This window comes from Melanostigma gelatinosum (genome assembly GCF_949748355.1).
Source record: "Melanostigma gelatinosum genome assembly, chromosome: 15".
NCBI lineage: Eukaryota > Metazoa > Chordata > Actinopteri > Perciformes > Zoarcidae > Melanostigma > Melanostigma gelatinosum.
Window position 1 is genome coordinate 14,304,854 of NC_136648.1, and position 15,998 is coordinate 14,320,851.

General features: G+C 47.3%; 1 protein-coding gene across 3 annotated transcripts in view; it reads left to right on the forward strand.

Moving 5' to 3' along the window:
• The first annotated feature begins 273 nt into the window (after nt 1-273).
• The window catches only part of LOC306789362 (neurocan core protein-like), a 44,197-nt gene continuing 28,472 nt past the window's right edge, over nt 274-15,998 (forward strand). For all 3 annotated transcript variants that reach the window (XM_079285274.1, XM_079285275.1, XM_079285276.1), the window contains exon 1: nt 274-608. The gene's annotated coding sequence lies outside the window, so the exon portion shown is untranslated. The remainder of the gene's footprint in view (nt 609-15,998) is intronic.

A 15,998-nucleotide genomic window follows, 5' to 3' on the forward strand; every position in this document is an offset into this window, starting at 1 on the left:
GTGACATGAGGATATCAGGGGGTTTAGGTCAGACTGTAAGCTCATGGGTACATTTCAATTGAATTCAGACACCGGATCACCCTTTGAGGTTCATGTAGGAATCGGATTACGGTCATAAAGTACACCTCCCCTCCTCTCGCTCTCTTGCACCCCCCCCCCCCCCCCACCCTCCCTCTCTCTTTGAATGGGGGCGCTGGAGCCGTCTGCCTGTCACTGCTTTGCCTCTTTGTTCAAACTGATCTTGCTTCTCTCCCTCAGCGTTGCTGCTGGCGAGGAGGGGGTCGGAAGCAGCACCTTGCTGTGTGTGTCCGCGCGCATCTATTCCGATCTGGCAGATATCAACGCGTGACGATGAACGGCGCATAGGCTGCAGCTCAGCGGAGGAGAGGATAACGCTGGTGACGGAGTGACAAGTCCAAGACGTCTAGCGCTTGTGCGCACACTCACGCCGGTTTCTTCTGCCTCTGCAAAGTGCTGTTTTCAACCTTGTTTCGTCGCTCGGCCGTCTCTTCACCCTGTGGGAGCTTTGGGGAGCACCGGCACTGAGGCGCAAAGCTCACATTCCTGAGGATTGCACCACTGAGACGGGTCTCGTTTTGACAGAAAAGGTAGGACTGAAAGCATGGAAATAATTTGCTTCGCATGCACGCTTTATGAAATCAGTCATTTGGTCAGTGTGTGATATCTCAAGTCACCGGGTGGCAGGAGGCGCCTGAGACCGCTCAGCTGCTAGAAAAGGATTCAAAGTGGTTTTATTTCTTGGTTTAAATATAAAAAGGCACTTAAAAAAACTGAGGTTGCAATTCATGAAAATTGTGAAGTTCTTTTCACAATGCTTAATCATGCAATATTTAATGATATGCATATATAGGTTATTCTTGATAAATGCCTTTCCTCTCGCGCATTCACAGCCGCAACCTTCAGACGCACACACATCGCACCGTATGGGATATATTTAATTATTTACAGGTCAGAGCTTTTATTGTTGGTCTATATTTACTACCCATGTTGGGGCATGCATAAATCATCAACCCACCAAGTAATCGTGTGTCCTACGCTAAGGAGATGTCCTGTCTTCATAAGAACTTTGGTTACATATCATCTTTTAAATCTTCCTTTACAGATGTTTCAATCATTAGAAATCAGAGGGGAGAGTGCCTTCTGTTGAGAGATGCAATTGTGGAAGCAGATCTGAACTCTTGAACAGGTGTTTGTGAAATATATTATGTAAATCACAGTAATTTGGTGAACAACATGTGCTGAACATATGCCAAAAAATCTGATCTGCACCTGGGCATGGCATCAAAGATCCTGTTATATATAGGAACTGGATTATCAGTGATCCCAGGGGTTGATCTTTACATTGAAGTATCTTAGCTTTATAAACTAACACTGGAGATACAAAATGATTAAAAAGTGAGCAAATTATAGTAAAATTAGTGATTGCCTGGTGCCAAGCAGCTGAATGGATTTGTGAACGTCTTGTATTGATGCTTTCTCTGTAAACAAACACTGGCATGTAAAAATCACAGGGAAGGAGAACAGTCTGGGTCACCTTGACAAATTAGCTGTATTGTCTGAGAATATGAGAGCCCCTGCAGCCCAATAAAGCCCATTCTGTTTCTATTCACTAAGTGCAGGTCTTTTCTTCCTTGGCCTTGCTAGTGTGTCCACCACCAGCTGTGTGTCAATGCCACAAAGAAGGACGTGGTTAATCAGGCAACACCGAGCTATACGAGCCTGAAATGTTCGACGTGTGTGTGTGTGTGTGTGTGTAAGAGATAACAGAGCAGTAGTGCCTGTGGGACGAGAATAGTGAGGAATGAGGCTAAGAGACCCAGCTGAAAGTTTACAGCATGCATTTTTCATTCTGTCTGGATGTGTGCAAGTGTGTAGCCTATTTGAAAGGGCATCCATGAGCCCCGGCACGCATACAGCAGAGATGTGTAGATGTAGATGACTGCACTCATACGAGCACGGGGATCAGAGAGAGCGGTGTTGTGGGGAAGAAAAAGGTCTGACTAAAATAGAGTACAAGCTCAGTTCTGCTGCTTCACTGTCTCTGCACACTTTGCACTCAATCAGCCTCAGTGTTGTTTATCATGTCTGGCTCTGAGACGGCTGCAATTCCAGGAGACACTTTGAATCACTGGAAGATGAAAAGAGCAATGTTAGATGCTTTCAGATAGATGAAACACGAAGTGAAATGATCGGCCGATCTGCAGAAAATGCCACACATTCCCATGTTTCTGCCTGCAGCTTCTCAAAAGTTATGATTTGCCGCTTTTCTATCATTTTAAATTGAATATCTTTGTTTTGGGCTGTTGGTCGAACAAAATGTTAAGACGTCACCTTGGGCTTAATTTTTTTTGACATTTTATAGATGGCTGAGATCATAATCTGCAGATTAATTGGTCATGGAAATAGTTACTTTAAGTCCTAAAGTACTGTAATTTTTCAAAATAAAACGAAATAAAGGAGTTTAAGTGAGCAGCTTTGTCAAACATCTTGCTGATGGTGTATTTTCAATAGAAGCTAAAGTCAGTTCTCAGTCGAGGTTTGATATTCTTTTCTATGGTATGAAAGTGCCCTCACCGGTATGTCACTCAGGTGATTATGGGGTCCATCCCCCTCGAATACCGTGCTAATAGCGCACAGAATAGCGCCATAAAAATGCAAATCATGGCAAGCGCTCCTTTGTAGTGACAATCAAAATAAGCTTCACATCTGAGTCAGCCGCAGGCTTGTTTCTTTACGGTTATGCTGCCCTGGCAATGTGTTGACTTTGTTTGGATACAAATGTGATGTGTTCTGATGTACAATGCAGCAAATATTTGAGACTTCTTTGTTGCAGTCTGTCATAGCAGTAATTCACAAACAGCACATTAAACCGAGAATTGAAGTGGGAAGTTTATGATCTCTTTGAACTTTAAGGTTCATTTATAGCCAGAACGGGAACAGGCTTTAGACTAACAATGTCCTCACAGTGACTGGAGCTAAAACTGTCAACGTGTTCAGCACTGGACAGCTCCCAAATCTCAGAGCCCAAATGTTCCAACCGCAAACATTAGTCAAATAGGAAAAGAGCAGTGAATAGTTGTGTTTTGAGCTGCTGGATGGAAACACAATGTCTCCCTCTCTGCCTGGAATAGGCCTATTGAAACCAGAATGAGTCCCCAGCCACCAAAACCCAAAAGGGATTGGACAAACCAATCCATCAATCAAGTTGTCTTTAGCCTGGGAGGGACTAAAGCAGCCCACCAGGCCAATCATTACAAGCGTAGATGAGACCACAGCTGAACAGCTCACCCACACAAAGAGAGAGGTGCCTCTCTTTGTCTTTGGCCAGAGGCTCTCCTCTACGGTACTGACTGGTCGAAGACAAATGTTTGGCTTTGCAGTTGGCTGAGAAGAAGCTCTTTTAGGCAGGACCAACATTTTTATCTGCCTCTGCAACACAGAAGATTGGAATGATTAGTCACTTTCAAAGTTAATCGTCATTGCAGTTAGGATTTTCCTAAAGTCTCACCGATGGAACACGTACTCAACACTTCTTTCTTGTTGTGCTGTTGTGAGAATGAGTAGATGGCTTGTGCCTCTGTGTGCATTGGCTTTGGTTATACATACTTGAAGGACAGAGCTCTCTGTTTTTAGTCTTTTCTCACCAAGTTAATATTCCACAGACTCAGCACAGCATCAAAGATGAGGGATTTTTGGAAGAAGCTCCTCCACCACGTCTGTGTTTGCCTGTTCTTCCATATAATTTCATTGCGACTTGTTTTTCTGACCACCTTTCCCAGTGGATGGAAATGTGGTTGTGCTGTGGTGGCCTGTTTATGGAAGCTCTCAGCATCCTGTGTGTGTGGAGTCATAGACTAATCTACTCAAGTTAATAGCTGCGTCTCATGCACCTGATCCTTTATTGACTTTGTTACCAAGAGTTGACCTCAGAACCTTCACCTTTGACCTCTGGTGTCTTTATAACACAACTGGTGTAGAGGCTATACGACTAGCCAGTTCCTATGTATTTGTCGTCTGACCCTAAAATCATTCTCCCCTTCAATATTGCTATTTACTAAAACAAACATTTTACCTACCATACATGGGAACTTCATCATCTAGATTAGATTACTGCAATTCCTTATTTTCAGGCTGCTCTAATAAGTCTCTTAAATCTCTCCAGCTGATCCAGAATGCTGCAGCTCGTGTACTAACAAGAACTAAGAGGAGAGATCATATTACTCCTGTATTAGCTTCTCTGCACTGGCTCCCTGTAAAATCTAGAATAGAATTTAAAATCCTTTTACTGACCTACAAAGCCCGAACTGGTCAGGCTCCATCATATCTTAAAGAGCTTATAGTACCATACTGCCCTACTAGAGAGTTGCGATCCAGTGATTCAGGGTTACTTGTGGTTCCTAGAGTCTTAAAAAGTAGGACGGGAGCCAGAGCCTTCAGTTATCAAGCTCCTCTTCTGTGGAACCAGCTTCCCGTTTCTGTCCGGGGGGCAGACACACTCACCACATTTAAGAGTAGGCTTAAGACTTTCCTCTTTGACAGTGCTTATAGTTAGCGCTTTATAGTTAGGGCTGGCTCTGGCTTGCCTTGGACCGGCCCATGGACAAACTGGTATAGGCAAAAACTACAGGGGGACTTCCTACACTGAGCACCTCTCTCCTCCTCTTCTTCACCTCCGTCTGTATGCATTGATGTCCCATTAATGCTCATTACTAACTTTACTTCTTCCCCGGAGTATTTGTGCTTTCTCGCCTCACAGGATGACCGCAGTTTTATCTGGACACTGGTTCTTCAACCAGCCATGGCCCTGCTGACATCTACTACGATCTTCATGATTAACATTATTAATCCTATTACCGACACCATTAATGCACAGTACTGATTATTAATCCTATTACCGATACAATTAATGCACGGTACTCATTTTGTCTCTTCCCCGGAGTCCTTGTGCTTCCTCTCCTCACAGGTTTCCATGGAGCATGGTTTCATCTGGACCCTGGTCCTTCCTCCTACCATGGCCCTGCTGACTCCAACTGCTAATATCACTTTTATTATTACTCACATTACTATTTCATACTACCGATACCATTAATGCACATTATTGACCTGCTTCTTCACCAGAGTCTCTGTGCTTTCTCGCCTCACAGGTTCCTGTGTATCCGGGTTTACCTGGACCAGGTCTTGCCTCCTGTCGTGGTTGTGTCATACATTGAATGTGCTGTAATTACATTGAATGTGTTGTAATTCACTATCCTGTTCTACACATGACATCATTGCACGCCTGTCCATCCTGGGAGAGGGATCCCTCCTCTATTGCTCTCCCACAGGTTTCTTCCTCTTTCCTCCCCGTTAAAGGGGTTTTTGGGGAGTTTTTCCTGTTCTGATGTGAGGGTCCCGGGACAAGAAGATGTCAAACGTGTACATATTGTAAAGCCCTCTGAGGCAAATTTGTAATTTGTGATTTTGGGCTATACAAAAATAAATTGAATTGAATTGAATTGAATTCCTTTAAGCTGCTTTTATTATCATTTTGTAAAATAACATTGGATCAAATGACTACATGGCATGTGAAAGGGGCCGATCGTAGTGATGAACCCACTGTGACAGCCCCCGGGGTGGACAGGGGGTTTCACGACAACACTGACCAATAAACACAACCAGTCGGCAGATAAACGGTTCAAGTGAGGTTTTTACTGAAGGTAGAGAGGGGAAAGAGGTAGGATAGACACTCAAGAACACAATGTCCGCTTTCCAGAGGGAGGGTCGGGGTCCAATTCCACGGGTCGGTGCACAACGGGTATTCCTCAGACGGTCCAGGGCGCGGGCAGGAGCAGGGTAGTCGTACAGGCAGGGGTCGTGAGCCGGGCGGGTAGTCAGACGTTCCAGGGTGATCCAGGGGTAAGGCAGTCTTCTCCAAGGGTTTCTCTGATTAGCTACTTCTTCTGCTTCTTCTGCTTCCTCCTCTACTCCTACTCTCTCCCGGTTTCCTGTTGCCTGGGCCCTTTTGTAGTCCCCTCCTCCTCCTCTGATAGGGTGTGGTCGCTCCCTCGTCTCTCCTCCTCAGGTGTGGCTTGTTGGGCTGATGGTGGTTTGGCGCTCTTTTCCCTTCCCTGACATGGGGGCTCCGCCTCCATGTCAGGCAATATCGTCCCTCTATCACTACCCCTCTGGGGTTGCCCCTCCGGCTGCCACATACCCCCCCCCTTAAATCCGACCTGGGGGGAGGACTGCTCCAGGAACCTAGGGCGTCCCGTCTTGACAGGGCGTCCGCGTTTCCATGAGCGGCCCCGGATCTGTGGACAACAGAGAAAGCATACGGCTGAAGGGATAAAAACCAGCGGGTGACCCTGGCGTTATTGTCTTTCGTTCTGGACATCCATACCAGGGGGGCGTGGTCCGTGACCAGGGTAAAGTGCCGTCCCAGCAGATAGTACTTCAATTCCCCCAGAGCCCATTTGATGGCCAAACATTCCTTCTCGACCGTGGCGTATCTTGTTTCTCTAGGTAATAGTTTTCTGCTTACGTATGTGATTGGGTGCTCCTCTCCATCCCTCAGCTGGGACAGGACGGCACCCACCCCGGTCTCGGAGGCATCCGTCTGTACCACCAACGGTTGGGTAAAGTCCGGGGTCACCAGCACTGGTTCGGAACACAGTGCTTCCTTCAGCTTCTCGAAGGCGTCCTCGGTCTCTGCCGTCCAGACGATCCGATCTGGCAGCCGGTTTTTGGTTAGGTCCGTCAGGGGCGCTGCAAGGGCCGAGAACTGGGGAACAAAACGTCGGTAGTAGCTAGCTAGCCCAATAAATGCTCGTACCTGTTTCTTTGTGCGGGGGCGGGGCCACTCCCGGATCGCCTCGACTTTCCCTACCTGGGGCTTGACGCAGCCGCGGCCGATGGTGTACCCCAGGTAGTCAGCTTCCCGGAGGCCGAGGCGACATTTCTTGGGGTTGGCTGTCAGCCCCGCCCCTCGCAGAGCTTTCAGGACTGCTTCCAGTCTTTGGAGGTGAGCCCCCCATTCCTCCCCGTGTACGACGATGTCGTCCAGATAGGCTGCCGCGTATTCTCGATGGGGACGAAGTACCTGGTCCATCAGTCTCTGGTACGTGGGGGGGGCTCCGTGGAGACCGAACGGCAGCCTCTTATAGTGGTACAGGCCCATGGGAGTAGTGAAGGCCGTTTTTTCCCTGTCTTCGGGGGCCACTGCCACTTGCCAGTAGCCTTTAGTCAAGTCGAGGGTGGTTATGTATCTGGCCCTCCCGATGCGCTCTATCATTTCGTCCACCCTGGGCATCGGGTAGGCATCAAATTTTGAGATGGCGTTGAGCTGTCTAAAATCATTGCAGAATCTGACTGAGCCATCTGGTTTCGGAACCAACACTATAGGGCTGCACCACTCGCTAGTCGAGGGTTCGATGATGTCTGCCTCCAGCATACTCTGTACCTCTCTCTCTATCGCCCCCCGGCGGGCTTCGGGGATGCGGTACGGCCTTAGTTTTACCTTCTTCCCGGGCTCGGTGATTATCCGGTGTTGCACCAGTGTGGTGTATCCGGGGTCCGGGGAGAACACGTCTCGGAACCGATCCACCATTTCCCGGACGTCCTGCTTCTGCCGGGGGGTCAACTCTTCTCCCACGGGTACCTCGACTGGCTCCGTTTTTCCTGGGGTTGTAGAGAGAGAGAAACAGAGCATGGCATCCCTACTCACCCATTTCTTGAGAAGGTTAACATGATAGATCTTCGTCGGGTGCCTTCGACCTGGTTGCCTGACTCGGTAGTTTACCGGCCCCAATCTTTCCATAATTTCATAAGGTCCCCTCCATCGGGCTAAAAACTTACATTCCGCCGTGGGCACCAGGACCAACACCCGATCCCCTGGGTTAAACACTCGGGGTTGTGTTCCCCGGTTGTACACGCGGGCTTGGGCCGCCTGTGCCTCGGCCATGTGTTCTCGGACTATGGGCCAGAGTGATGCCATCCTCACCCTCATCTCCTCGACGTGGTCCACCATGGTGCGGTAGGGGGAGGGTTGGTGTTCCCAGGCTTCCTTGGCCAGGTCGCGTAGTCCCCGGGGTCGTCGACCGTACAGGAGCTCGAAGGGCGAGAATCCTGTAGACGCCTGGGGCACCTCTCTAATGGAGAACATAAGGAATGGCAGCAGTTGGTCCCAATTCTTACCGTCCTGGTCCATGGTCTTTTTCAGCATTTTTTTCAGTGTCTGGTTGAATCTCTCTACTAGGCCGTCCGTTTGGGGGTGATACACCGACGTCCTCAGTTGTGTCACCTTCATCATGCCACACAGGTCCTTCATGATCCTAGACATGAACGGGGTCCCTTGGTCGGTGAGAATCTCCTCCGGTATTCCGACCCTGGAAAACAACATCACAAGCTCCCTGGCTATGCCCTTGGTGGCCATGGAGCGTAGGGGGATGGCTTCGGGATACCGGGTGGCGTAATCAACAATAACCAGGATGTACCTGTGTCCCCTGTTGGTCTTGGGTAGGGGCCCCACTAGGTCCATCCCGATCCTGCTGAAGGGGACGGTGATGATCGGCAGGGGCACCAGCGGGTTTCTGTGATGGGGTTGTGGGGCCACTTGTTGACATTCGGGGCAGCTCCGGCAGTAATCTTCTACGGCCTTTTTTATTCCGGGCCAGTGGAACCTGGCCCTCACCCTTTCCAGGGTTTTCTCCACTCCTAGATGGGCACCTAGGAGATGGGAGTGGGCTAACTGTAGGACAGAGGGTATAAAAGGACGTGGCACCAGTAACAACCTGAGGGGGGCCCCGTCCCTCATTACTACCTGGTATAGGAGCCCGTTATATATGGCGAAATGTGTGGGAGGGAGGTCTCTTACCCCGTCCAGTGGTCGTCCGTCTACGGCGGCCACCTGCCGAAGGGCGTTGGCTAGGTTGGGGTCCTCCAACTGGGCCGTCCCAAACCTCCCTGTGAGGGGCCCGGGTAAGATGGGCTCCTCCGGGTCCTGGGGAAACAGCCCGGCCAGCTCCTCTTCGTCGAGGGAGGGGGTATCTGCTTCCTCGGGGATGGGCGGCGCCTCTCCTTCGGGCTCACTGGGGCTGGAGGGTCCGTCGTTCTCGATGGCTGTGGCATAGACGTCATCGGGGTTGGGATGGGTGGCCTCCATCAACGCCCGGGCCACGGCACTGGCGACTCCTTCCGATAGGGGAGAGGTGGAGATCTCCTCCCCCAGCCCACAGATGGCTTTCTTTTTGTACTTTCGGGGAGGGGTCGTACCTTGTTTCACCACCAGGCTGCGCCAAAGCTCCTGGAACACGGGCAGGTCTCGGCCGACGAGCACCTCTACGGGGAGTCCTTCCACGACTCCTGCAGTGCCGATGTATCTACCCCTCGTCGTGTAGATCTCTAGGGCGGTGGTGGGGTATTCGCGGGTCTCCCCATGGATGCACGTGACCGCTCGGGTGCCTGTTAGGAGCGGGTACTGAGCATACGTGGGTCTCACCAATGTAATGGCGCTCCCGGAGTCCACCATCGCTGAGGCGTCGCGGCCGTTGACTTTGACAGGGGTGAGGGGCATGTGGTCCTCGTGAGTGGCCCAGCATCCTGTAATCAAGCCGCATGGGCGACTCCCCTCACTGGCCGTGGGCATGGGTGCGTCCTGGCGGTGAGGGCATTCCCAGGCGATGTGCCCGATCTCGCCGCAGTGGTAGCACCTCCTCTCTTCCTGTCCAAACGCCGGCCGACGTCGGGGAAAGCCTGGGGGGAAGGAGGGAGACACATATTTATTTTCCTCCGTTTTAATTTTTCCTTTGCGGGTGGGCCCCTCTAATGTCTGGTTTCTTCCCCCACGCACTAAAGCTTGTGCGGCTTGGTAACCCTCCATTATTTCCACCAGGTCCTCGATGTTTCGGGGGTTTCTCTGGCCTGCCAATTTTTTTGCCTCATACGGGAGTGATCTGATGTATTTGTCCATGACCACGCGATCGGTGGGTGACACCTCGGTTGGCTCTGCGTGTAGCCAGGCCGTCGTAATCCTTTTGATCTCATGCATCTGGGCTCGCGGAGAAAGTGAGGCGTCATATGACCAGTCATGAAATCGTTGGGCTTTTAAGAACAGCGTGACCCCGCATCGCTGTAACGCTTCCGCTTTCAAAACCCGGAAGTCAACTTTTCCAGCGCGCTCTAAGTCCTGATACGTTACTTGCGTTTCATTGATCAAAAAGGGGGCTATTAACTCTGCCCAGTGATCTTCTGGCCATTTCTCGCGGAGTGCCGTTGTCTGGAATATTTGGAAAAAAACTTCAACATCGTCCGCTGCCGTTTGTTTGAGCAGGAAGCGCGCTGGATTGGCTTTCTCCACGGTATGTTGCTCCTGTTGGTTTTGTAACATGCCCTTGATTTCGCTTTGCATGGCCTCCGCGCGTTCTGTTTGCAATTCCATATATTTCTCCATTTGGCTTTGCTGTTGGTATTGTTGTTGCTGCTGGGATTGGAGGATTTGCATTTGTATTTGCATGGCTTGTTCGTGGCGCTTTTGGGTTTCTTGGTTGCTAGCGATTAGCCCCGCTAGCAGCTCTTGAAATGGCACCGGGGTGGCCATGCGTACTGGGTCGGTTGGTCTATCGGTCAGCGTTGCCAGAACCGGGTTGTGCCCACCTTCTCCACCAAGTTGTGACAGCCCCCGGGGTGGACAGGGGGTTTCACGACAACACTGACCAATAAACACAACCAGTCGGCAGATAAACGGTTCAAGTGAGGTTTTTACTGAAGGTAGAGAGGGGAAAGAGGTAGGATAGACACTCAAGAACACAATGTCCGCTTTCCAGAGGGAGGGTCGGGGTCCAATTCCACGGGTCGGTGCACAACGGGTATTCCTCAGACGGTCCAGGGCGCGGGCAGGAGCAGGGTAGTCGTACAGGCAGGGGTCGTGAGCCGGGCGGGTAGTCAGACGTTCCAGGGTGATCCAGGGGTAAGGCAGTCTTCTCCAAGGGTTTCTCTGATTAGCTACTTCTTCTGCTTCTTCTGCTTCCTCCTCTACTCCTACTCTCTCCCGGTTTCCTGTTGCCTGGGCCCTTTTGTAGTCCCCTCCTCCTCCTCTGATAGGGTGTGGTCGCTCCCTCGTCTCTCCTCCTCAGGTGTGGCTTGTTGGGCTGATGGTGGTTTGGCGCTCTTTTCCCTTCCCTGACATGGGGGCTCCGCCTCCATGTCAGGCAATATCGTCCCTCTATCACTACCCCTCTGGGGTTGCCCCTCCGGCTGCCACACCACCCAACGCTGCAGTCCCCTTCTGCGGAGCATTTTAGCATCTTTTAGCTCATTTTTTAAAATGTGTTTAATATTTTGGTTAATTCTCATTAGCTTTGTTCCTAAAAGATGGAAGGGTCATTGAGTCATCGACAGCGTTCTAATTTTCATTGGCGCCAGTTCTATTAAAGTGAATGGGGCGGGCATGGCAAGCCCCACTGTAACCCAAAGTATCTGTGTTGTTTCACCTTTGACTGAAAGATGCTTTCACAGAGTAAAAAAAACAGAACACATTGCGTGATGGCGACTAAATGTGCGTGCTTGTTTTGGTCTCGAAACAGATCATGGCTCTGTCCAACAGCTGCATACAGCTCAAGTCAAGATAGCTGCATCATGATACATATCCAAATTATCATCACTGACCAGACTGCAATCATCAACAAATCAATTTATTAATGGATCTTATTCACTGGACATAATGATATGGTCTGTCAGTTCGGTAAATATCCTAGGACTGGACTGTATGTCTGGGTTTGCCTCTGCGATTTCCATTCATGCTACTCATCTAGCCTATATTGTTAGCTAGCACACACGTAAGTAATGACAGCGATTAAGCTAGAGAGGCTGTTACATTCCCCAATACTGCAGCGACGTGTCTGTTTCTTTTACACCTTCACAAGGATTATTTCTCACCGTTAACTGTTTTGTCTCCAAATTAATGTAGGACGTCTCAACTGAGAGATTGCTTGCTAACATTAAACAAAGTGCAAATGCTAATTCAGTTAATTGACAACCAAAGTAACAAGTACCGGTATAAAGGCCCAGATTTAAAGAGGCACATCAAATTTAGCAATTTCGAGATAGTTGGCGAATGTTATTCCTTTTGAATATTATTGAATATCACTAAGAGTTTTATATTTGGTTAGTTATCGATAACAAAGACAGACAAAAGTTACTGATTAGCTGGTGAATATAGTGGAGTATTTAGCAGCTGAAGAGCCAGCTATCATCCCCCAAAGTGGCCAAAAGTTCAAAAAATTTAGGTTTAAAAGATTTATTTTGACAGTATTTAGTTCATGCATTACATTACTGTGCATAATGCTTTTCATAAAATACTGCATGGTTAGTTACTTTAAAACCCCATGGAAAAGTATATATAGAGGCCAATTTCCACCAGGAAAAGAAAAATGACATACATTGTTAGACATATCTAATGAGTCAAAATTATAGTTTTAAGTAATAATCACACAATAATCTAAATTATGGGATAGTGTGGTAACTACGGTAAGTCAAAATTGTTTCTCAAAATGTGTGCAAGTAATATGTAGGTTTTTCATATCAATGTTTCATCAGTTTTCTTGGCTGGAATGGCTCACCAGAGTCACAAGGACACATTCTTGACAATTTATTTCGCAAAACAAATCATTTTCTTTTCTTTGTAGTCTTTATCCGAGTTAGAAATGATTTATTTCCTCTAAAGGTTCACTAACAAAACGTTGGTTGATTTGATCCTTTTTGATGCATTACAGAAAAGAGCGATGATTGATTTGACCGAGGTCGCTGTCTGCCGCTCCCCGGTTTCTATTCCCTCTAAAAGCTGTTACAATGCTTCTGAAATATGTATGTGCACACTTATAAATAGTGTGGCTCCCTCATATTCAAATCAAATTCATTTAAATAGATTTTTCTGTCTGACACACGACCTTTTGTACATGCACACACAACGAAAACACACATGTGACGGTGCCAGAAAGAGAGTGAGAATGAAAAGGCGGCGAGAGAAAAAGAGCATTTCCGAGATCATCTGCTGCAGGTCTGTTGAGTGTCGCTCCGCAGCAGCTTAACAGCTCTACAGGAATCTAGCTAACAGATGGATGTTATAAGAGCTGTCAATCTCTCGCATGAATGCACAAATTGGTGATACATGCATTAAACATCACATCAGTATATTTCCTTTTGGTTTGCTGTTCCACACTGAATAATTAATGAAAATAACAGAACATGTGTAACTACCTAGTTACAACAAGTCTCTTTTTCACCCGACTTGTCTGTTTAGAGCAATTCAAATGTCCTCCTCTCTGCGCTTAACTGCACACGCATATAAAATCCTAACCTGGCCCATCCTAAGCGAGCTGGTTTAAATAGCCTGTGTCTCCATGCCCAGTAATATCAATGGTGTCAGTGTGAGAGGGAGAGGTGTGTAATCTTGAATCGGCGAGACCAGCTTTCCAGAGTCCTCTCTCCAGCTGAAGCCAGGGCCAGAGCTGCATGAGTATAGTTGCTTTGAATGTGATCAGTCACCACACAGGCACACCGAACACAATGGGTGTCTGAATGTGTGTGAGAGTGTGAGAGAGAGAGTGTGCACAATGCATGAAGGGAGCAGGAAGTGAATACCTGATTCAGCTCAGCTCAGCTCTCTTCTGATTAAGTTCCTTTTTTAAGCAATTAATGTTCATACACACTGGTTTAATTTCTCAATGGCAACAAATCTCCACCGCACCATACTACCTACCACTGTGTTTTCTTCTGTCTTTACAATCCGTTAAAGAAAATTGCGTCTGTGTTCGTGCACAGAAGTTACAATTTTGCCCACAAATCTATTAAAAATGCAACATTTTTACAAACAGCAAATTAAGAAGAATCATGGAGCTTCCACCGTAGCTTCTCTGAAGAGCTTTCATCATGGCAGTGCAGTATTGTCACGACAGTGATAAAATTACCTTCCTTTCATTCCTCCTCCTTCATGTGCTTCCTCTCCCAGCTCACCACTTTGTCTGTCACTCATCCAGAGCTGTTATTCTGCTGTACACTCCGCCGCTCTCTGGAGGTAATAGTTTTGTGAGACATGATTAAAGAAAAAGGGAAGGAGAGAAATCACCTTCTCCTGTCTGGTCCCAGGAGGGGGATACAAGACAGGGGATACAAGACCGTTTGACTCTTTACTGTAGAACTGGCTCTGCTTCCATCCCGAAGTCTACAGATTTCGTTTTCAGCCTCTCCTCTTGAGTTAGCATACGTTATATTTTTAGACACTAATTCTGTTGCTTCTTCTTGTCATCATGCCGTTGCCCAAGAAAAGAACTTCCTGTAAGAATACAAAAGAAACTCTTGGGTTTTTCCTGTCTGAAATTCATTTTCCAAAGGGGGAAAGAAGAGCGAGTTTTTTTTCTGTTGGGTAGAGAACAATATTCTTTCAAATGCCAGGCAGAAAGAAAAAAAATATTGGTTTATTTAATGTACAAATAAATATATAGCATATAGCATATAAACAGGAGCTCAAGAGTTTTACTTATTCACGCCTTAAACAAGTTGAGGAGGAAAAGTTACTTCCAAAGCTAACTGCATTTAAAGCTATTAGCAAATATCAAGTTTTTTGGTTTTGGTTACAAGTTATTTGCAAATATCAAGTTTTTTGGTTTTGGTTACAAGTTATTGAACAAAAAGGTCAGTTCAGGATTGACACAGCTGTGTGGAAACCACATCCTGCTACATCAGAGTTGAGGCAAACGTTGGTGGCTCTGTCTTGCTTCTGCTTGCTTCAGCAACATTTCTCAAACTTGTTGATACGTCCTCATTCTCAAATCCTCCTCGCTTAAGTGAAAAATATTGTTTGGAAATGAACAATAAAACCTAGCCCTGGTATGTTTTAGTGTTTATTCATAATTGTATTTTCTAAGGTAAGTAATTCTTATAACCGATCACATTTTAATGGTGACTTTCTACCAGGAACATGTAGCTTTCTCATGCTAAATGACTCCATTTAGCCCAATGTGTAATTACCAGCTGTTAAATATAGAGGACCCTTCTTGTTGAGTTTCTACTGGAAACATTAAAAAGTCAGATGGAGAACTCAAGGAGTTAGTGTTAGCCAGCTATAAAGTTTTTTTGCCAGATAAATTGACAGTCGCCTGTTAAAAGTGAGAGGTACTTCAATCTGAAAACCAGGACCCATTATTTCCAAAAATGATTTGGAAATCTGCCACTGTTATCTTTGCAAACTGCATTATGTGGGTTAATTCACAAACTAAACATTTCGTTTATTTGTTGTCTTGACTTAAACTGAGATACCAGCTGCCAGTGTGTGCTTGTGTGTAATGTGTGAAACCGGCATGTTTGTGTACTTTGTGCACATGAACTCAGGAGGTGAGTTTCAGTGACCTACCTGCATTGACTTTAGTTTGATGTGGGGCTTTATAGTAGATGTACAATGTTGCTTGGGTGTGTGTGATGACTCAACCTGGCCTGCTTAAGTAAACCTTCACAGTCTGTGAACACACACACACACACACACACACACACACACACACACACACCTACACACACACACACACACACACACACACACACACACACACTTTAATGTAGCATGATGGAAGCATTGTAAGAATAATGCTGTGCTTACAAACACGATTTATCAGCTGACATGACGTGTTCCACACTTTTCATGTTTTTTTCTTTAAAGCTATTTTCCCACCAGCTGCAGAAGCGAAGGATATTTGGGTCGAGGGGCCCGTCTTGCCTGCGTCACGACGCACATGAGGCCAGTTGGGCTCCTGCTTCAACAGATTGACAGCTTAGCGCTGAGCTGTAATGTGGGACTGCCACCCTCGTCTGTTAGCTCTCTTTGGATCTCTGTCACTCCGCTCGTCGTCTCTTACAATGAGCTGAGAATGCGTCCTATTCAGACAGCATCGTGGAAATGTGTCGGGTGGACATCCACATTGAAGTTCACTGAAGCATTTTAGAGACTTCTGGCT